Here is a 24609-nt window from a genome sequence, read left to right on the forward strand (position 1 = left end):
GCGCCAATATTATGCCACAAGAATCAATCGTCATAGTTTCCAACTCACGAACTAGACAATCGGGTAGCTTAAAACAAGATATAGTATATGTAGAATAGACTGAATGGCATATTTAATAAAGACACTCTTACCCACTTGTGAGAGCAATTTTGAATTCCATCCATGGACTCGACTCCATACTCAATTATGAATAGATTGAAAGAGTGTGCACTCCTCAATTTCTCAGCCACTGTGAGGAGTCCTTAGTATTTGTTATGTTTACATACCAGCTAAACACATGATGGTTGTCTTTTGACCCCATTGTGCCGCATCTATATTCAGACTAACCACCGTACGTGATTTGCCAAGTTGACAACTTGATCGATACCTTGGTAATATAGTTCGAGTATGCACTTAATTGTCCCCATAATATGTGCATTAGCTCACCCAAAGACAATAGTCATTAGCGACTAACAAATGTGACACATGAGGAGCCAATTGACTAATTGTCACACCTTCTAGTTTACCATGTCATTCCGCTACCTACAAGAGAGAGCTGAATACTTTTGCAACAACCAAAAACAAATATGGTGAAAAAAGATCGACCTGACTAATTCCACGTTGAGGCATAAAGTACGTCACGACTGACATTATAAGTGTGACAAAATGCTCCATGTATCCTTAAACCTAAGCAACACTCAACGCAAAAAAGACCACTCAACACGGTCATATGCGTTACTCATGTCAAGTTTCAAAGCAAAGCAACCATTCCTACCATGGGATAGAGTGTTAACTCAATGATTGACCTCGAAAAAAATCAACACATTATCGTAATTAAACAACCAAGAATGAAAGAAAATTATGTAGAGGAAATTACTATATCTGGAATAGGCTTTATACGGTTAACGCGACACTTAAATGCAATTATCATAATAACACTAGATAAAGTAATGGGTCAGAAATGAGCAACCCTCTTAGGATTATCACATTGGAATCATGACAATATGAATGAAGTTCATTTTGTGTAATAATGACATATTATTCAATAGATACAACACAATTTTCATTGCATTAGTGGCAATGATATGCCAAAATATTTTGAAAGAATAACAGGGGCCATACCATTGCAACTTGTGGATTTTAAAGAGGACATACTAAATACTGCAGTTCTTACCTCCAGTGTGGGGGAAACTTGAGTGAGATGTTCATTCATTTTAGTTGTAACCTGTAGTTGTATAGTATTAATGGTCCCTTAAGTTTTGTTGGTTTAGATGACCAAAAGGCCAATTTGGATTGATAGTTTCTTATTCGATGATCTTTATCAAAATGATATTGCAATGACGAATATAGTAAGTATTCAACAAATGGATATTGTGTCTTTTGTGCTTACTACATATGTTGAATGGTATTTCAATGTCAAAACAAAATGCCTACAGACTAAAAAGTTAAACCCTAGAAGTTGGGTTGCATATACGTTTGGCAACCATGAAATCAACTTCTAAAGGTTGGTCTAAAATGTTCCAATTGGAGGACATCGAGACGGGGCATCGAGTGTCCTTTAGAGACTTGAACTAAGTATTGTAGTAGTGTTACGTTGGCAAGAGACGTGAGTCCTATGTGCAATTTTAAGTGGTTGGTTGGCATGGTAGTCAACTGACTGGAATGACTCGCGGGAATCATTCTATGGAAGCCTTGAGGGCTTCATCAGTATAACTGAAATTCCTGATTTAAATAGCACGAGATTAATCCTCGGACTTTAAGAATCATGACAGTTATATGCATACAAAAATGTATCTTAAAAATGATTGTGTCGTGAGGCATGGTCATCATAAGGATTGTTCTGTGCAGTCGGAGTATGCAGCGAGGCTGGTGAGTTCCAAGATGGAATCCGTCTCCTGTCAGTATTATGTCAGTAGTGTCTCCTATACGTTGTGAGATCCGTTTAAATTTATAGCCACAATAACTGAATGAATGGAAAATATTTCTCATGTCAATCAGTGGGGTAAACAAGGACTTGAGTTATAAGTATAGATCTCTAGCCTAGGATGGGAATCGATGCCCAAATTCTATGTCGCCAGGAGATTATTGATGAAAGGACCATACTCGTAAAAAATTTAGAGCCTAAATGTTCACACCATAATTCACTTAGTCTCTAGTGACATGGACTGTTGCTAGACGACCATCCATGATAACGAGTTATTTCAGGTTATTGGTTAATTATAAATAATTAAATAAATTAGATTTAATTAATTATGTTGGCCACACATGTCCAAGTCTAGTTAGGGTGAACCTAAAGAGTCAAATACTAATCCTCAGCATGTGATGAAATTGATTTAGAATTAATTCCAGAAAGAAGAGATTGAGTTAATTCCTTGGAGAGAATAAATGATTGAATCATTTACATAAAAATCCACGGGTTGGATTTTACCAAAGATTAATTACTTGGATTAGCTGATTTTTGGGTTTAGGCTTTTTAAATTAATTGGACTAATTAACAAATTAGAGTTTTAAATTAAAAATTGAGAGTTCGCTCGGGTCGTTTAATTGGATTAAAAGACATGGACCATAAATAATAGACATATAAATTAAATTGGTTTAATTTGAGTCCGTTTGACATGGGCTTGATCTTTCAGAACCTAGTCCATTTAAAATGCAATCTGTGACCAGATTTGATATTGTCTAAGTCAAAAGAAAGCTCTTGAAAAAGGGGAGCGATTTTTTCATCTCCAAGGAGTGCAACAATTGGATATAAGGTCAAGTGATTGAGGGAAATGAGAGTTTGGATAAGCTAGAGTTTTCCTAGTGTGTTGAGACTAGGTCACAACACATATCAACTTTCTTAATCTCTCTAACAACCCTAACTCATGTTTTTTCCTCTCTCAAGCAACAAAAGTCCGTCCCTCTCTCTCTACATACTCTCTCAATGCTTGTTTTTCTTGGTTCTTTTTAATCGAAGAAGGAACACGAAGCGAATCGAAATCGTTAATCTAATAACGTGTATTAGATTCTCCTTTCCCACCTCTTATCTTGCCAGCACAAAATGGAGGTGATCCCCGATGATAGGGGTGGACACCCTTAGAGGGTTTGAATGCTGAAATCTTGAGGTGAATGGATCTGGTTGCAGAGAAATCAACGCAAGAAGCCGATTCAAGAAAATGATGAGGGTAAATGTCTCTTTACGTTTTCGGCCCTCTTGGTTTTCTTGCTTATATTCTAGGCCTGGTTTTATGTTATTTACACACCGAATGCCCAAAAAAGATCAAGAGTACAACTTTTGATCGAGTTTATATACTTGGATTTTCATAGTTTTAGACTTTTTGCGCTTTTGTCGCGCTACTCAAGCCGATTCGCTTCCTACAAGTAGTATTAGAGCCTGAATATGTGTATAAGTCGGGAATCGTACATGTATTACATAGTAAGAGCATGCTTATATGTTTCATTGGCTCAGAAGCATGTGTTAATTGCTTTGATAGCATATCTAGGTCTAGAAGTTTATATGTTTCATTTTGCCTTTAAATTTGGGCATGAGGAATTTTAGAAATTTTATATTTTCAGTAAATTTAATGTTTCTTGTTATTTCAGAATTTACAGAAAATAAAATCCTGGTCATAAGATTGACGATATTCTTTTTTTTCTTATTTATTGAGTTATCTTTTTATAATGTTGACGATAATTTTTATATTTTTTCTGGATAAGGATAACTCATAAGTAAGGATGACAACCGATAAATATGGCTCAATTATTTTAATAATAAATAATATCACAAAAGTAAAATGGATGTGAAACTTTTGAAACCTTGTAGGTTTAGCAGACTGCATGTTGGACCTCCTAATGGGCTGCTCGTCCAGTCCACTAATGTCCGCAAAGTAGTTGGGCTTCTCCCAGTTTTCTTATGGGCCAAAATGATAAGTGGGCTTATACAGAGCAGCTGCTCAGCCCAACTCCGTATCAATATGTATACTTATATATATTTTATCTATTTAAATATGTTTACATATTCATAAATATTATAATTTATTAGACGATTTTTATTACATTGAGTGTACTTCAATCCTTATAGTATATATGTAGAGGTTGTGGTCTACCATAATAAATATTGTACAGGAATTAGAAATATACTTGTACCATATTTTTTTGTATAAATACAACAAGATTTCTATTATAAGAAGTATGCAATATTTATTTTGATAAAAAATAATAATTACATTTTGTATTTATTTAAAAAAAATAGGGTGTATTATTATTTTGAAGCATGGAAGAAAAAAAAGGGTGTATAATGATTGACCTCGAAGAAAATCAACACATTATCGTAATTAAACAACCAAGAATGAAAGAAAATTATGCAGAGGAAATTACTATATCTAGAATAGGCTTCATACTGTTAACGCGACACTTAAATGCAATTATCATAATAACACTAGATAAAGTAATGGGTCAGAAATGAGCAACCCTCTTAGGATTATCACATTGGAATCAAGACAATATGAATGAAGTTCATTTTGTGTAATAATGACATATTATTCAATAGATGCAACACAATTTTCATTACATTAGTGCCAATGATATGCCAAAATATTTTGAAAGAATAACAAGGGCCATACCATTGCAACTTGCGAATTTTAAAGAGGACATACTAAATATTGCAGTTCTTACCTCCAGTGTGGGGGAAACTTGAGTGAGATGTTCATTCATTTTAGTTGTAACCTACAGTTGTATAGTATTAATGGTCCTTTAAGTTTTGTTGGTTTAGATGACCAAAAAACCAATTTGGATTGATAGTTTCTTATTCGATGATCTTTATCAAAATGATATTGCAATGATGAATATAGTAAGTATTCAACAAATGGGAATTGTGTCTTTTGTGCTTACTACATATGTTGAACGGTATTTCAATGTCAAAACAAAATGCCTACAGACCAAAAAGTTAAATCCTAGAAGTTGGGTTGCACATACGTTTGGCAACCATGAAATCAACTTTTGAGAGTTGGTCTGAAACGTTCTAATTGAAGGACCTCGAGACGGGGCATCGAGTGTCCTTTAGAGAATTGAACTAAGTATTGTAGCAGTGTTACGTCGGCAAGAGACGTAAATCCTATGTGCAATTTTAAGTGGTTGGTTGGCATGGTAGTTGACTGACTAGACTAACTCGCAGGAATCATTCTATGGAAGCCTTGAGGGCTTCATCAGTATAACTGAAATTCCTGATTTAAATAGCAAGAGATTAATCCTCGGACTTGCAGAATCATGACAGTCATGTGCATACAAAAATTGTATCTTAAAAATGATTGTGTCGTGAGGCATGGTCATCATAAGCATTGTTCTGTGCAGTTGGAGTATGCAGCGAGAACGGTGAGTTCCAAGATGGAATCTGTCTCCTGTTAGTATTATGTCAGCAGTGTCTCCTATACGTTGTGAGACACGTTTAAGCCCTGATAATCTATATCCACTATAACTGAATGAGTGGAATATATTTCCCGTGCCAATCAGTGGGGTAAACAAGGACTTGAGTTATAAGTATAGATGTCTAGCTTAGGATGAGAATCGATGCCCAATTCTATGCCCTAGACTAAGGCCAGGAAATGGTTAATGAAAGACCATACTCGTACAAAATTTAGAGCCTAAATGTTCACACCATAATTCACCTAGTCTCTAGTGACAAGGACTGTTGCTAGACAGCCATCCATGATAACGGGCTATTTCAGGTTCTTGGTTAATTGCAAATAATTAATTAAATTAGATTTAATTAATTATGTTGGTCACTAGTTAATTGAAAATAATTAATTAAATTAGATTTAATTAATTATGTTGGCCACACATGTTCAAGTCTAGCTAGGGTGAACCTGAAGAGTCAAATTCTAATCCTCAACATGTGATGAAATTGATTTAGAATTAATTCCGGAAGGAAGAGATTGAATTAATTCCTTAGAGAGAATAAATGATTGAATCATTTACATAAAAATCCACGGGTTGGATTTTACCAAAGATTAATTAATTGGATTAGCTGATTTTTGGGTTTAGGCTTTTTAAATTAATTGAATTAATTAACAAATTAGATTTATAAATTAAAAATTGAGAGTTCGCTCGGGTCTTTTAATTAGATTAAAAGACATGGACCTTAAATAATAGACTTATAAATTAAATTGATTTAATTTGAGTCCGTTTGACATGGGCTTGATCTTTCAGAGCCTAGTCCATTTAAAATGAAATCTATGACCAGATTTGACATTGTCTAAGTCAAAAGAAAGCTCTTGAAAAAGGGGAGCGATTTTTTCATCTCCAAGGAGTGCAACAATCGAATATGAGGTCAAGTGATTGAGGGAAATGAGAGTTTGGATAAGCTAGAGTTTTCCTAGTGTGTTGAGACTAGGTCACAACACATATCAACTTTCTTAATCTCTCTAACAACCCTAACTCATGTTTTTTCCTCTCTCAAGCAACAAAAGTCCATCCCTCTCTCTACATACTCTCTCAATGCTTGTTTTTCTTGGTTCTTTTTAATTGAAGAAGGAACAGGAAGAGAATTGAAACCATTAATCTAATAATGTGTATTTGATTCTCCCTTCCCACCTCTTATCTTACCAGCATAAAATGGAGGTGATCCCCGATGATACGGATGGACACCCTTAGAGGGTTTGAATGCTGAAATCTTGAGGTGAATGGATCCGGTTGCAAAGGAATCAACGCAAGAAGCCGATTCAAGAAAATGATGAGGGTAAAGGTCTCTTTACTTTTTCGGCCCTCTTGGTTTTCTTACTTATATTCTAGGCCTGATTTTGTGTTATTTACACACCGAATGCCCGAAAAAGATCAAGAGTACACCTTTCGATCGAGTTTATATACTTTGAATTTCATAGTTTTAGATTTTTTATGCTTTTGTCGCGCTACTCGAGCCGATTCGCTTCCTACAAGTAGTATTAGAGCCTGAATATGTGTATAAGCCGGGAATCGTACATGTATTACATAGTAAGAGCATGCTTACATGTTTCATTGGCTCGGAAGCATGTGTTAATTGCTTCGATAGCATATCTAGGTCTAGTAGTTTGTATGTTTCATTTTGCTTTTAAATTTGGGCATGAGGAATTTTAGAATTTTATATTTTCAGTAAATTTAATGTTTCTTGTTGTTTCAGAATTTACAGAAAATAAAAGTTAAACATCTAACAATTAATAGAAAAATTTCTTTAATAGATTACTAATATTATGTTCAAGTTAAGATTTGGTCTTTAGTCATTAACCTCGCCCACAATTTCTACGAATGCCCATCACTCTCGATGGGGTTTCGAAAAACTATTTTTAGTGGGCTTGGAGTCCACAATCAAAATTCTCCATGCCCCACTTTGACGATTCATATGCTTGTGGAAGGTATTCGATAGCATTCTCATCCTATGAGATACCTGAGATATTTTACCTCACCTCTTCATATATTTTCGGGAACTCCAAGCAAATTATATTAGTTGCCATTAGACCTGTCCCATCAACCAAATCACAATACTATTGTCGCCCCCCACGGTCATGAGACAAGGAAACGGAAGCATATTTACTTTGTTCACAATAATAGCGCAACTTTATTTCAATCCAAATGTGCCACGACTCGTGAGAACATGCTTGGGTGAAATTAACTTCCTCACTATATGTCATGGATAGAAGGTTCAAAAAAATCTACCCTTGTTTTAATTCCATTTTGGGTCTAATATTAAAATTGTTCCAACCATGTGAGAGTTAGGTTTTAACTTTGACCGAAACCTCATCACATACTATTTAGGTTTTGCATGCAAAATATGTCAAATATAATATACACATTAAAAACGCATCACCTGCAAATTATAAGTCTAGCATGCCTCTGTTGGATGATCACAAGCCCAAAATCTAAATGACCCACTAAGCCCATAGTGGATTTATGGTCCATCTAGAGTTAGGCCTACGCTATTACAAGATATATAGCCCATTTAAAGATAATGGGAAAACCTCTTAACCTTCTTGGACTCTCTGTCCTCCATGGGCCAACCTATGGTCTCCTCCGTGAGTTCCATCGCCTTAGACTTACTCCCTCACTTTCTAATTACTCTCATTACATCATAAAAATAGAAAACCCAATCAAAGTTGGGGGAGTACAAAAGGAGGGAGAAAAAAAAGGCTTAATACTAATAAGGCTAAAAACAAGAGAGACAAAGAAGTTAAGAGGCACGCAAATCCTAATCCAACAGAAAAACAAACCATTCATATGGTCTGAGGACTTTGTAATCATCCCATGTTAATCTAATTAACAAAACAAATAGCATGAAAATAATATGACATATAATCATGTTCATAACACATATGATAACCGGTATCATACAAAAACACATATCCAAGTGCTAAAAATACATGTGAAACTTCGTAAATAAATATTGGACATAAGTACAACCCATGCAAAATGATTCTTATGTGAAAATTCTTTTCAAATTAATTTTAGCATATACCAAATTTTAACCAAACACTAAATTCACCAAAAAATTAGTCATTTCAGAAAAATATGTAGAAAAAATATAAAAAAATATATTTTTCCAAAAAAGACAGAAAAAAGACCCAACAGGTCAGCCGGCCGCCCATGCAAGTAGATAGCACGAGGGTGAGACTTCCCTACCTACCACGCGCGCCCAGTCGTGCCTGCTGGCCAATACCAGCCAATAGGGCAGCCATTACAGCTGCTACTTGTTTCCTGGAAAACTCTTTTTTTTTTATTTCTGCAAATTCCAAAACCACAAAAATTATTAAATATAGAAAATAAATTTTTTTTTTAAATTCTCATGTCCAAGATTTATAAACAAAAAGTTAAACATGTACAAACTCTAGCACATAGATATGCAATAAGAGCAATTAACGCATGCTATCCATGCAGATAAAACATGTAAACATGTTCTAAACACGTAATACAAATTAAATTAGGTGTATACACCAAACCTGGCTCTGATACTACTTGTAAGAAGTGGTATTGGCCGTGGAAGCTAGGGGAAAGTGCAAAAAAATCAAAATTCAAAGCATAAAAACATTATCAAAGGTGTACCCTTGATCTATCACGGGTGTTTGGTGTATAAAATAAATAACATAGGCCAAGAATAAACCAAGACAAATCAAGGGGCATCAAATCATAAGGAAACCTTACCCTCGTCGCTTTTCTTCAGTCGGTTTCAAGCATTGTTCTGTTTCAACCCGATCGTCCTCCTTAAGTTTTCAGTATTGAAATTCTCTAAAGGAGTCCACTCCCATCACCGAGGGCTGCCTCCTTCTCGTGCTGGCAAGATAAGAAGCGGGAAGGGAGAATCAAACACACGTTATTGATTAACGACTTTGATTCTCTTCTCATTTCTTCTTTGATTCAAGAGAACCAAGAAGAACAAGATTGGAGAGTGTGATCAGAGAGAAAAGCCGAGTTAGGGGAGAGGAGAGAGACGTGCAAGTGATTAGGAGAAAATGAGAGTTGATTGTATTATGACCTAGTTACAACACACTAGGATAAAACCCTAGCTTATCCAAACCCTCATATCTCTCAACAACAAACTCCTTGGCCAAAAATTCTCTCTAAAACATCTAAAAAAATATGTCGTTCCCTCCTCAAAGAGAAACCACCTTCTCTTTTGACGTAGACTAGGTCAAACGGGTGTATGACTAGGTTTTGAAAGATCAAGCCCATGTCCAACGGATCTTAAATTAAATACAATTTGATTATAAGCCATCACTTTAAAGTCCATTCTTTTAATCCAATTAAAAGACTCAAACCCACTCTCTCTCTCTCTCTCTTTTAATTTATAAATTCAATTCATAAATTAAATCAGGCCCAATTTAAATTAATCCAACTAGATTAAGAGGCATAAATCCAAAATACTAATTTAATTAATTAATCTTTAAAACGATCCAACCCATGGATTTTTTATATAGATGATCCGATCATTTAGTCTCTCCAAAAAGTTAATTTAATCTAGTTAAATTTATCTCTTCCTTTCAGAATGAATTCAAAACTAAGTCCATCTCATTCTAGTGAATAGAGTGTGACCCTTAGTTTCACTCTCAACTAGACTTGGTCGTGTGTGACCAACATAATTAATTATTTATCGATTAACTAATAACAAAAGATAGCCCGTTACCATAGGTGGTCGTAGAGAAACGGTTCATGGCAATAGAGACTAGATAAATATAGGCATGAACATTTAGACTCCAAGTTTCATATGTGTATGGTCTTTCCATCAACCATCTCTTGGCCTTAGTCTGGGATATGGAATTGAGTGTCGATTCTCATCCTATCCAATTCATTCAGGCATCTCTAAGTGTATAGGAGACATTGCTATCACAATATTGATAGGGGATGAATTCTATTTTGGAATCCACTATCCTCACTACATACTTCGACTACAATGGACAAGGCTTATGGGGATCATGCCCCACCACATTGTCACTGTTGGAATGGGTGATCAAAAGCCAATTGGATTGGTTATTAGCCATTCGCCATTCGTTATCGAATAATATTGGATTGATAAATACGGTAACAGTGCATTAAGTTGATAGTGTGTATCGTTGTGCTTAACACTAATGCCGAACGAGTTTTTTAATGTCACAATGAAATGCCCACAAACCGAAAGGTGAAACCTATGTAATTGGGTTGTACATAGGTTTGGCAGCTATGGCACCAACTCCTGAGAGCCGGTTCAAACGTTTCAAATCGAGGATCTCGAGACATGCATCGAGGGTCCTTAGAGACTTATACTAAGTACTGCAACCATATCTCATCGGTATGAGACATAGGTCATCTATGCAATCTTAGTGGATTAATTGTCAAGGTAGTCTACTAACTGAACTAACTAACGGGAATCATCATACAGAAGCCTCTTAAGGCTTGCTTGGTATGATTGCTACTCCGGGTTCCGATAGTACGAGATTAGTCCTCAAATTTGAGGAATCATGATTTTCACGTGCATACAGATACTGGATATGGCGAGCATGACTGTGTCGTGCGAAATGGTCATCATAAGGCTTATTCAATACAGTTGGAGTATGTACAAGGATAGTAGATTCAAAAAGAAGATTTATCCCTTGTCAGTATATGACAGTGAGTTCTCCTATGCGCTTTGAGATGGTTTAGACTCTAAAAATCTTTGGCCAAAGTGATCGATCGATCTGGGATAAGTTTTCTAGATCGGATTAGTAGAGTAAAGGCGTTCGAGTATTAAGCACAGTTGCCTAGTCGAGGATGGGAACCGACGCTAAATTCCATGCCCTAAACTGACGTACGGAGATGGCTAATAATAGGATCGAACTTGTACGAACTCGAAGCCTAAATGTTCACGCCTTATTTCACCTAGTCTCTAGTTCCATGGACTGTTGCTAAAGGACCACCCATGGTAACAAGTTATTTTCGATTAGGGGATAGTTAAAAATAATTAATTAAATTAGATTTAATTAATTGTGTTCACAAGTCTAGCTGAGGGTGAACCTAAAGAATCACACCCTACCAGTATATTGGAATGGAATTAATTTGAGCTTAATTTCAAAAGAGTTGGATTAATCTAATTAGATTAAATTAATTTTAGAGAGAATAAATGATTGGATCATTTATTTAGACCAATCTATTGAATAAATGACTTGAAATATAATTAATTGGATTAATTAGAATTTCAAGTTATCTATTAAAATTAATTGGATTAATTCTATTAGGTTTGTTCCGATTTATAAATTGAATGAGAGATAATAAAAGGCTTGGATCCTTTAATTGGATTAAAGAATATTTTAATATTGGGATTATAAATTAAAACTTGATTTGATTTGAAATCTATTAGACCCGGGCTTTATTTTATTTTAATTCATCAAGACCCAGTCCATTAAAATGCAAGCCCAAGACTTTGGTTAGACCATGGCTAGGTTATGAAGGAGTTAAAACTCCTCCTTGGGTGTGGTGCACCCGAATTGGTGCCCTAGGGTGCACCAAAATCAGTCACAAAGTAGCTAAGAGGTGTTAGATGGTTGTTGGAGTCATGTTAGGTCAAGACTTCTTGGTATCTTGTGACTAGGTTACATATAAAGCCTCTACAACCCTCAAAGCTGACCAGCTGCTGCTGCACACACCATACCCATGAAACTTCTCTCTGTTTTCTCTCCAAAAACCCTCTCAAGATTTTAGAGATTGAAAGAGGAACAAAAGATCAAACAATCAATGACGTTGTTGATTCTTTGTACTTCTGTAGAGATTTTGCTAGCATGAAATCTCCACATCCTTTAGTGTGGTGTATCACTCTATGGAGGATCTCCAGATCGATCTTACCATGGACGGTTTCGAAAATCGAAAGGAATCAATGCTTGTAGCCAAACAAGAAAGACGATGAGGGAAAATTCCATTTACATTTTATATTTCTCATTTTCTTGTATTTTTTATGGCCTTTATTGTTTTAGTTTACACCGAATGCCCGAAAAAAGACCAAAGGTACACCCCTTGATCGGGATTTAATTTGCTATTTTGATCGTTCATTTTTAAATTATTTTTTTACGCTTATGCGCTCTTCTAGGCCGAACTGTTTCCTTCAATCACCGCTCACCATATCTAAGATACAGTCTTTGTATTCACATAACTGCCATGATTCTTCAAGTTTAAGGACTAATTCCATACTATCGGAACTAGGATTTTCAATTTACCTACCAACCCTCAAAGCTTCCATATGATGATTCCTTTGCATCAGTTTAGTCATTCGACTACCTTACCAACTAACCAACTAAAATTGCATAGATGACCTACATCTCCTACTGACGATATATAGCTGCAATGCTTAGTGCAAATCTCTATAAGACTCTCAACCCTCTTGAGGGTCCTCGACTTGGAATGTGTTGGACTGGCCTTTAGAAGTTGGTTTTATAGCTATTAAATCTATACGCAGCCCAACTGCAAGGGTTTAACCTTCAGTCTGTGGTGTTTTGTAGTGATATTGAACCACCATTTAATGTATGTAGTAAGTACAACAAAAACACTGATGCCAATTTTATGAACTCTTACTGTATTCATCATTATAATATTATCTTGATAAAGATTGACAAAAGAAAACAACCAATCCAATTAGCTTTTAGGTCACCTATTCCATACACCGCTCCAAATTTTTACCTGTTCGAATTTTGGAATGGATTAGGGTCGAGTTCTTTGAAATTGAAACGGTTGATGTCAGATTGAAGATTGTCGTTCCAAAATTGGTCCAACACCTGTTACTAGTTTGTATCGTTTTTTTTCCATTCCAAATGTAAAGAACTATTACAAAATATAATGTAACATTAGAATGCCTTCTCTTGTACTGGAAAACCCGTTCCAAAGATTATTCTCTATGCTAACAGCTATATTTTAACAACTATATGTCATTTCAAACCCCGTTCTAAAATTTGTCCTTAAATGGCTATATAATAACAACTAGCAAAATATAATGTAATATTAGAACGCATTCTCTTGCGCTGGAAAACCCGTTCAAAAGATTATTCTCTATGCTAACGGTTATATTTTAACAACTATATGTCATTTCAAAACCCGTTCTAAAATTCGTCCTTAAAGGCTATGTTATAACAGCTAGTTGTCATTCCAAAAGTCATGTCAAAAGTCGCCCCAACAAAGTTTATAAATGCGTGTATGTTCTTTTCATTTCATTACACTAATATCGGCTCTACTGATATCGGTCCTAGTTCATGGTTTGGCGGGAATCCTATAATTATGTGTTTGCTTGTCAGATCATTTTTTTTTTTTTTTTTGTGTAGTGCAAGCTGCAGACCAACTATTGTATAACGGGTGTAATGAATCTCAATTGTCGGTGGTTGTTGGACTGGTAAACATCAACGCCGAGAGCAATATATCCAAGAGAAACTACGATCAGGTGTCCTAGGGGACTGGTCATTTAGTACCATGCATCATATCTTGCCCTCTGATTATTACAATAGGAAGAAATTAATAAGGGATTTGGATTTACCGATCGAAAAGATTGATGCTTGTAAAACTGGTTGCATGTTGTACTAGAAAGACGACATTGATCTAGAGTACTACAAGTTCTATGGTGAAGCTAGCTATAAACTAACTAAGGACCGAAAACCCCCGCTGCAAGAAGTCCTTGTTTGCAAGAAAACCTCCACTTTCTAAGTATTTGCTGCTTACTCCCCTACCATAGGAGTTGTATGCTTCAAGAGTGATAATAGTGCACATGATGGAGCACATGATGTAGAAAGGCGTGGAGGCATTTCGAGCAGACATATCACGATTTTCCACTGGAGCCGAGCAATGTTGGACTGGCGTTGTGCATAGATAGTTTTACGCAGGATAAGTAGTATGGTCAGCCCTACTCATGTTGGCTGGTTATACTTACACCGTATAATCTCCTACTAGGGATGTGAATGAAGTTTGAGTATATGATATTGATGTTGGTGACCCTGGCCCATCTAATCTGAATCGCCTGATCGATGTATACCTCAAGCCATTGATCAAGGAGTTACTGCAGTTATGGTATATAGGTGTATGGATGTATGACAATTTCACGAACTAATTCCATGATGCATGGGGCATTGATGTGGACCATGAGTAACCTATCTGTTTATGGGATCACATCTAGATGGAGTGCCATGGGTGTTATAAGTTGTCCAGTTAGTATAGATGACACACGGGTATTCCATCTGTCGAACTGTAGAAAGTCAGCTACTTTGACCACCACATACAGTTTCTCCTCCCAAACCATCCATACTGGAGGAACAAGAAAACCTATAGTAAAATTTAAGTTGAAAGGAAGATTGCAAGACCGAGGCTCACCAAATATGAGATCCATGGTCGATTGGAACAATTAGTACTTTAGTTGAAGAACCATTGACATTGCCACTGGACTACAGTAAAAACCACAAGTGGATGAAGAAAAGCATTTATTGGGATCTTCCATACTATTATTGTTGCTAAGCGATTTGGAATGTCACATTAATGAGATATATGGGTTGTGTAACTGTGAAGAAGTCATACTATATTACCAGTAAGCCTTTCATTCTACGAATATAGAAGATTGGTATATACACTATTTGTTCTCGGTGAATATATATAACGTTCTTTTGGCAAAAGAGAATTTTTTGAATGAATTGTACGAGAAGTACAACTTGGATGGCCTAGTGATTGATCAAATTGTAGCCACTCATTTTAATGGATGGTTCAAACATGTGTAGATTGAAACTTATTTGCATATTAAATTATTACTATATTTTTTTTATTTTACATGTGAGGTTTAAATTATACTTCAAATTAATGGCAGGTGAAACCCGAATTGAATTACGTGGGCAACGATCTTTTGAAGTGTCATTATTAGGGGCCTAATGCAAAGATTACTTCAAGCTCGTGCTAGACTAATGTGCATAATGTCGGTAAGTCAACTATGAATTGTGGGGTGTATGTGAAAAGCTCTTTATATATAGACACAAACGAAAACTTCTATGGGATACTCAAAGAGATAATTCAGTTGCATTACCCACTTATTCAAGACTTGCACGTCGTTCTATTCAAATGTTGTTGGCTCAATTTAGTGAGAGGTACGAAGGCACACCCCCGTTATCACCTCGTTGATGTTAATTTCAAAAGATGTACCAAAAATATGAACCTTCATACTTGCATAATAAGCATGTCAAGTTTAGTAAACAGATTTTTTAAGTATGAGGAGAGATAAAGCTATTTGGATGGCTGTTTGCAAAATCAATGCTCGGAGTTTATAAAATTTTTAATATATTACTATGAATACTATTATTATAATAAATGTTATATACTTTTTTATATACTTTATACAATGTCATAACATAACATAACAAATTAGATACTTATAATATAGGTTTTAATAAATTATGTAAGTTATACTAAATAAAATATTGTAATTTTGCAAGCAACTTATTATTTATTTTTACTTTTAATTTTATATTACAAATCCATGACGAGTGGGGGTCCGACTCATGGGGGAGGTGGAGGGGGTTATGGATGTGGCTGTAGTCGTTAACCTTCCTTTCCACCACTCCCAAACCATCGGAGTTGGCTCCAACATCTTAGAGCCCGTCAGTAGATTCGGCCCAGGTGGGTACATTTGGGGCGAGGGCTAGCACATCACAGGATGGCCCGTCAATCATCTCACCATTAGTCATCGCATCCCCTAGCCCCTCCTTTCTACCAGCACACCCACCATCACCACCTCCACCTACCACTAGTACCACCACCTACCGGCCAGTGGCAAGTACATTAGCCTTTCCTACGCGAGGTAAGGACGCAAATTTGCTATAATGTTCTTTCGTTATATTTTTATGAACAAATAATAATTAATTATTTTTTCAGCTAAGAGAGCTTTCCACTAAGCCATTAACGCTATGGTATGTGGTCGTTTTTTCAACCTTTGGTCCTGTATAAGGAAAATCCCACTAGAGCACCGGCAATTCTGGTTTGACAATGTAAATGTAAATTTTAATCTTTTGTTTATTTACATCTTAAAATTTAATTTTACAACTTAATTTTTTTTGCCTCTATGTTTTTTTATCTTACTTATTAGTGGGACTGCCCCGATGATGCGATGTTCAAATTATTCAGGATGTTTGTCGAGAAGTTTCTACATCAAATGTTCGCTAACGTTCGCGACAAGCTTATCCAACCATTGTGGCAGCCAACGAGATTTGGCAACAACTGCTGCAGTACTGTGCCAGCCCTAAGTTCAAGGAAAAGGCCGCAAAAAATAAGGCCAATCGGACAACGAATGTGGCATCAGCGGCTATTGTGTATCGCGGGTTTCATCTTTAATTGTGATGCACAAATGAAAATTGGTAATTTTTTCAATATTATGAATATTTAATATTTACTTTAAAATAAGACTATTATATATATTTGCTTTTTCCTTTTTTTCTTTTTTTTCCACAGAGATACAGCTCTATCGGCCGCTAAAGTAGATGGAGCTCTTCTCCAAATGCTACAAGAAGAAGACTGAAGGGAACTGGAGCGGCCCGAGCAGGTGGCGGTAAGTACATACAAAATTCGTTATGATTTTAATTCGTTGCTCTTTATTAACTAATTAATTTTTTTCTTTTTGCAAGAGATCTTTCAGAAGATACTGGAGGACCAACAGGTCCAGGCATCCACCGCTGGCTCACAATACGGCTATGGACCATATAGAGGGTCCCAACACACAAGCATGAAAAGATCATCAGCGAACCCAGATCAAAACAAGGTTTCGCTACAGGATTAGGTCGAGAGGATAGAATAGATGATGATGCATATAGTAACGTATCTACGTATCCCTCTAATGTCGGACCGATACCAGCCTCAGCAGAGAATCCGGCCCCTCAGTACGATGCACATGACGACACTAATGATGAGGACGCCGATTTAGATTAGGCATGCTTTTTTTAAAAAAAAATTATCGTACTGCGATACTCTTTTTAAATTAATGTATACATTATATTCTTAATTATGCTTTTAATATTAATTAATTGTATTTTAATTTTTTAAATATTATTTAAGAGTAAAAAATAATTAAAATTTAAATTAATTATTACAATAAGAAATGTTAAATTTAACATATGAAATTAAAATAAAAATTAATTTAAATTTAAAATAAATATTTAAAAGTTAAAAAGTATTTTTTTAATACAAAAATTCATTTCTGTAACGAATTTAGCAACGGGGATAATAAGTATAGCCGAACCAAAATCGCCACAAAACTAGATATGAAAGCTATTTCAAAAATCAATAACGTCATCGTTACAAATTGTTGTTACAAATGTCATATTAAATTAAAAGAAAATATTACAAAATATGATCAGAATTTTGGTACAAAATTTTCAGACAATCATTTCGAAATTATGTTACAAATTGCATTACAACTTCATTTTGTGATATTTGTATGTCGGATTGTTGTAATGGATTTTCTTACTGTTACAATATCTGTTAAAATTTTGAAATGGCTTTGATCAAGCCGTTACAATTTTTTTTCGACTTTTCTTCTTCTATCTAACACTAGATTGTTACAAATGCCATTCGAAATTTTGACAAAACATTACAAATAAATTAGAAGTTGTTCCAAAATAAATTCTAGAAAGCAGCAACATCACGACGAAAAATTGAGGTGCTATTTTTTAAAATAAAAAAAAAAAGCAACAGCAACATGCTGTCGCTGTTAGAGCCATTGGCAAAGCTAGCAGCTCTAACAAAATTTAAAAAAAAAATTAATTTTGCATGGGTCAAATCAAAATAATGCAAGTGAATTTAGCTCACCCCTTATTTAAGGGTGAGTTGAATTCACTTTGAGGACCACAAAGGTGTCCTCAAAGTTCAAAATCATATTCATTCATAATCTTGTGCTATAAAAAACTATTGTGAGTGAAATTATGGCAAATTTTGGTACAATCGATACAAGTGTTTTGTACAGGCAGGCAAATCATCGATCTGAAGATGTGCTCTTAGCTCCTGATACAACTTTATATGTATGATGCTGTGATATATCTTTTTTTTCGTATCCTTCAACTTGTCCCACATCATGTTCGTGTTCTACAGGTGTTACAGAATATGAGTTTTTTAGGAATTTTACACTGTGGTCACATTGAGATTAATGCACACCTTATTACTGCATTAGAGATGGCATCCCGAACTACATACTTTCCATTTTCTGGAATTAGTGAGGCAACGGTAACACTACAAAATATCGCCATCATTTGGGCCCTTTTGGTGGAAGGGAATCTTATTATCGGAGTAAATACAAAATGGACTACTCAACAGTGGCAAAATTATTTCCATTAATGGTTGGGGTTCCAGCAGATGGAATTTTTTAAACATTCCAGAATAAAACTCACAGCTTTACATGACTGGTTGCTTAACAACATGTGTCACGATGATAACCCGTTCGAGGATGTATTACAAGAGGCATGTATACGTGCTATGTGCATTATTGGTGGGATATTGTGTCCTGATGCTACGGGTAGCACCATGTCGTTATTGTATCTACGACGTATGGAGGACATTCATGAGGAAGGTACCTCAAAGTGGGTAACAGCAGTGTTGGTCTATCTATATCGAGAGTTGTGTACGGCATCACATAAGAAAAAATAAATATCAGTGGTGCCATGTAATTATTACAAATATGGGCATGGTCACGCATCATAACACTTGCACCAATTCCCTCGAATAATACGGTGGATCTGATGCCAACAGTGATTGACCTTGAAAACATTCTACCGATCCCTCCATATGTTGCACAATATGTACACTTTTATTTATAATTATAAATATATCTAGTGATAAATAATTTTGATTTAAGTTGTATTGATGTAACTTTTACTTTTAGGTGATTGTATCATGTGTCAGATGCATACGGATTACAATGCCCTACGTATTGTAAGGAATACGTTGGATCATATGCAAGAAAATGAGGTACATATGGGTGATATTTTTTTTACATATATTATTTTTTATTATATATAGATCCGAATATATTGATTACGTGGTATGATATTGTAGTTTATTTGAACATCGTATGATGGTGACGCACCAGATGTACATTCACTACCACTTTATGCAACTCGCACATCATGGAATGTACGATGCCCGTTGATTATTTGATTGTGGAGATGCATCACCTGAAATGAGTTCTCCAGCAATTTGGCATGGTTCAAGACATTCCTCTGAACCCATTGTAAACCACATTTACATACAATTGATAGGTGGGGATGTCACAATGGGCATAGTTACATAAAAACTATATTACAAAATGGAACGACATGCAATCATTGTCGGTGGTGCGACCAATATTATGAATGGTCGTGGTACCATTTCTGATTATATGAACTAGTATCACCAAATTACTCGGGTTTAAAATTCTCATAATATAGTGTTAACAAACACACTCGGATATCGTCACACGCGTGATTCGAAATATGTGGTAAGCATTCACCCCAAAATAGCAGAATGCCTAAATGGCAGGGGAACAAGGAATTCGATGAGTTCCCCACTCGCCACACGAACACTGATGTTGCTTCAATTTTACTACATAAGTATGGAAGTCCTGACCGGTCAAACTCAATGTTAGCACTGAGGCAGATTGTTGGTCATAGTCAAACTTTTGAACAATGTAATGTACTGCCTCACCTTGTCGAGCCTCGAATAATCTAAAAGCAAAATCAGCCCATGCCTAATTATCATTTATCATGCGATGACAACGCGTTGTGCACTCCAGAAAATATTGTACTGAGCGGGAGAATGTTATTTGTATCGCCATTATGGGTAAGCATCTAACATCTTTTAACACTCCATTTCTACACTCGAACATATTTGTAGTTGGATACCCGTTCACCAACCACCATCATGGGATAATGTCCATTGGGTCTTGTCAGTCCTCCCCACTCCAATTATATGCTTCCTCGTTAAATCCTCTAATCTCTTCCATTATTCGTTCAAATTTATGAGCACTGACCTCTGCACCAGTTCTCAACAAAGATCGTTCAACTAAATGTTGTTGAATTTCTTGTTAAAGTTTGAACACACATGCCAATAGAACCGATGAACCCCACAAGAAAATTTGAATGCCAAAACAAAATTAATAGAATTGATCAAGCCACTGTGATGGTCTGAAATTAGACAAACTCGGTCATCCTCACCAGGCAGTAGATGTTTGGAAAGCATTTCCAAGGATCATCGCCATGATAATAGTGACTCTTCATCCACGAGAGCGTATGCTAACAGAAGTACTTGGCAAATCTTGCATTAACATAGATATATATGTTCCCACTCACCAACAGCCGGGTCATCTGCTATAGTGTTTTCACAATTTTTCTCAATTTCGACAAAAATATCAATAGACACATATCCATTCACCAGATTAAAAAAAAATTACATATCCTGATCCTTCTTAATTGACATCCTTTGTCATGTCTTCATAACAAAATAAAATACATATCAAAATTTTTATTTTTAACAATATTATACTTTGACAGTAAATCTTCAACTTCTTACAACAATAACAAAAAGAAAAAAAATATTTAGTGGAGAAGAAAATGTAGTTGAGAGCAATAAATTTAATGAAAATGGAGCTCAGATGCTATGTACACAAAAAAAACCGCAATAAAATATCACTATTTTATTCAAACGGGAAGCATGCGTCCCATTCGTCCCATCTGAAATGACCATGCATGTAACAATTGCATGCATAGCACGTGCTCATAGCCGCATTTAGTCAATGCGGCTTTGACAAAAGCAGGCTGCTTTACAGTCAATTTTCTTTTTTTAACTTTAAAAGTCACCCCATTTTTATAAAAAATATTAAGCATTTTTTAAATAATTTTCCCTCTTTGATGATCACTTAAATTAAATTCAGTTAGCAACCAAACAAGTTTGACACAATATGTGAAGCTCGATAAAAGTCTAAATGAGTATGAACGATAATATGTTTGACTCGATTATTCTTTTACACCCCTAATCAGGAGAATTATTAGGTCATGTAGGGATAACAATCTATAATCAGATAAAATACTGTAATTCAAAAAATAAATAGAAGAGAGAAAATACAAATAAAAAAAATCAAGTGGGAGATCTAGGGAGAAAGCAAACATTAAATAAGATGGTGAGATAAAAATAAATAGAAAAAAAAATTAGAGTAAATATTACATTTGGTCCCTTAAGTTTTTGTTTAGAATACAGTCCCTTAAGATCATTTCTTGACTTTCGCATCCTTAAATTTTAGTTTTTGTCTTAATTTGGTCCCTTTGACAATTTTTCGACGAAAATATTGCCGAATTTTGACTCTTTGGAGTATAAAATGGTCAATAATGATTTTATCACTTTACTCCCTTAAGTTTATAAAATTATCAAATTAGTCATTTTTTAGGATGAAAAAAAAACTTTTTTATATTTTTTTATGCTGATATGTTGTAATTATCTTATGTGAATAATGAAAACTTTGAACTCCTGTGCACATAATAAGAATACATTATCTAACTTAAAATAAATAGTTTCTTTAAAAGAATCAAAATTATAAATAAATTTTATAAAACGTATCTATTATGAAAATATAATAAAAAAATCTAAGTCATTTTTGTTTTAAGAGTTAAAGTGTGACGTCTGTAGAATTTTTTACGTAATTGAGAGACTAATTGGTAATTATTAAAAATTTAATTAGTAAATAAATTATAAATTGAATTTGGAATATAATAAAATTTGTACGGATTAAATTGGAGTTTGTTATAATATTTGGAAGCAAATTATATTAATTAAAAAAATTAGGAAGGACGTAATAGTAATTATCAAAATAATTTTTTATAAAATAAAAAAAAAAAAGAAAAAAAATGGATGGTGGGCAGTGGCATGTGCTGCCACCGCCTCACAAATCATTAAATATATTATATAAATATATATATATATATATATATATGTATGCTAATTAAAACATACACAACCACTTTATTTCAGAGAATATAAGCATCTTCAGCTGCGGGTTTCGAAACAGGTATAAATTCGCTAATTCAAAATTATTGATTAATTAAGTTATTAATATTATTTAATTAGTTCTTTTATTAAATATAGTTTATATTGAGCGATATATTATTTTATTGGAGTATTTTATCATTTTAGCTATTTAAATTAGTGTCGAATTAAATATCACATCTGCTATAAAAATAATATAGTTGGGTAACTAAAATATTATATTTGTTAGATTTAATTATTATTATAGATAATTTATATAATTTCATCGGAATGATTAACCAAATATCTAATTTTATGTATGTTGCTTAATTAAATTATATTGCAATGATAAATTGGTAGGAAATTCATAGAAATATTTCAGAAATTATATTTAAGAAATATTATGTTATTAAAGGGGGAAAATGAGGTTTCAATAGTAATATAATTTACGGATGTTATTAAAAAAACGATAGTTGTAAATATATAAGGGGTTTGATTAAATAAATTCTTATGAATTATTTGGTAAATTAAATATATTTTTAATGTAGTTATTTAAAGAAAATGGAAGAGGGGTTTGGACCTTAAAATAAATAGAATATTAAAAGATTGGTGAAAAATGTACGAACATTATATAATATTTTATTTAGAGTTTATGATATTCTATATATTGATTATACGTTAATATCCTATTATAGGACGTGACGACAAAGTAGAGGGTTGAGCAGTCCCTCGTGAAATCGTAGCATTTTGGAATATAAGGTAAGTATAGCTAATTGGATTTATATATATGTGTGTAGTATTGTATATATTATATATATTGATTTCTTGGATGCGATCGTGAACTTGGCGTTATATTATTATACGTGGCTTTTGTATATTGATTGTTTATATAATTAGTTGTGGATTATTTGTTAGATTATCCTAATATCGGTGGAATTGTTATTATGTGTCGTATGTGTTTGTAATGGTTGGACGTGAGAGTGGTATGATTACGTGATCGTATAATTGATTGTCGTATGAAATCAAATTGGGAGCTATTATTGAGGAAGTAATTATTATAAAGAAAAGAATGATGATCGTGAATTGAAATAAAAGATGATGCATACTTATTTGGGAACGCAGTCAATGGTTTATGAAAATGTGATTGATGATGAGATATGAAAAATATATGAATTAAGCTAGATACCATGGCGCGTAGGGTACCGGGGTATTCCGGGCAACGGGGAATATCCTGTGCTGTTAGCTACACACTGGTGGTGTGGAGGTACCATGTTTGTTGTGATGTCCTGTGTTGATATTGCTACACAGCTGGAGTAAAAGAGTGTGGAGATATCACATACAACGGGTATCTTGTGCTGTATATGATATGATGATGGCCGGTGAAACCATTGACTGATGTATTCCAACTAGAGTAAGTGGGGTTCTTAACTAATAAACGACAACGTCGAATATTATGTCGTGAATTGATTTATAGTTGTGAGTATGTACTACTGCTTATATCTGATGTTGCTATATGACGAAAGACCGTTAGTCAATGTGACTGCTTGTATGTGAATTGTGCCTATGTATATATATATAGACTAATTAGTTATACTTATTGAGTAGGCAGCTCATTCCTTGCCACGTAATTTTCAGGGAATAAGTCACACTGATTACCCACATTGGACTTTGAGCGGTGCCGTCGTCTTTATTAGGTGGGTCAGCCGTGACATCTGAAGTCGGAGTTTTTGGTTGTTTGGTTGTTAAATATTCTAGTCTCTTATATGTTGATGTTTAAAAGTGTGGTACTACTTTTCTTGAGATTATGTACATGAAGACATTTAGTTAAGGTAAATATAAACTTTCGGAAGTATCTATTACCTTTATGATACATATATATTATATTGATAAATTAGAATTTATTTTACAGGTTGAAAGAGAATTACTTATAAAATGAGTTCTAATTAAAAAAAAGATGAAATAGTGATAATTAGATGTAGCGAGTAGGGGGTGCTACACAAAGATAAGTTTAAAAAAGTTAAACATTAACAATATATATTAAATATTTGGGTTTTCAAATAAAAAGTTGGTAGATTATACTTTTCAACTAGATTCTTGGGTGGATTATATATATATATATATATATATATATATAATTCATTTTTAGAGGTTTTCTAAATATATAGTTTCATTTGATAGAAAAAGTTCTATAAAACCTCT

At 34.4% G+C, this 24609-nt stretch overlaps 1 long non-coding RNA gene across 1 annotated transcript; it reads left to right on the forward strand.

The window, feature by feature from the left end:
- Positions 1 to 22383: 22383 nt before the first annotated feature.
- On the forward strand, positions 22384 to 24258 carry LOC148784798 (uncharacterized). The gene is made up of 3 exons (XR_016062971.1): positions 22384 to 22453; positions 23106 to 23169; positions 24046 to 24258. It is a non-coding gene; the product is annotated as an uncharacterized LOC148784798 (long non-coding RNA).
- The last annotated feature ends 351 nt before the right edge of the window (positions 24259 to 24609 follow it).

The sequence above is a fragment of the Sesamum indicum genome, linkage group LG12 (assembly GCF_026168435.1).
Source record: "Sesamum indicum cultivar Baizhima isolate 11 linkage group LG12, ASM2616843v1, whole genome shotgun sequence".
In the NCBI taxonomy this organism is placed as follows: Eukaryota; Viridiplantae; Streptophyta; class Magnoliopsida; order Lamiales; family Pedaliaceae; genus Sesamum; species Sesamum indicum.